Here is a 238-nt window from a genome sequence, read left to right on the forward strand (position 1 = left end):
GCACTTAAACATTATAGTATTCACCACCAATTTACATATCAATATCAAATACACCAAGGAATCTCAACTTCACTTTGAAAATGATTACATAATCTCCTATTACTACACTTTCTTGATTCATCCTCAACATTCTCTACACAAATTCTATCTATATTAATTCAAATTACACTTTCATACTACCCTCATGGTTCATACGTTGATACTTCTTATGGATCACTGTGGCTCTGGTGACCATGCC

Source organism: Oratosquilla oratoria, chromosome 29, assembly GCF_046742065.1.
Source record: "Oratosquilla oratoria isolate Oo_2021 chromosome 29, ASM4674206v1, whole genome shotgun sequence".
Classification (NCBI taxonomy): domain Eukaryota; kingdom Metazoa; phylum Arthropoda; class Malacostraca; order Stomatopoda; family Squillidae; genus Oratosquilla; species Oratosquilla oratoria.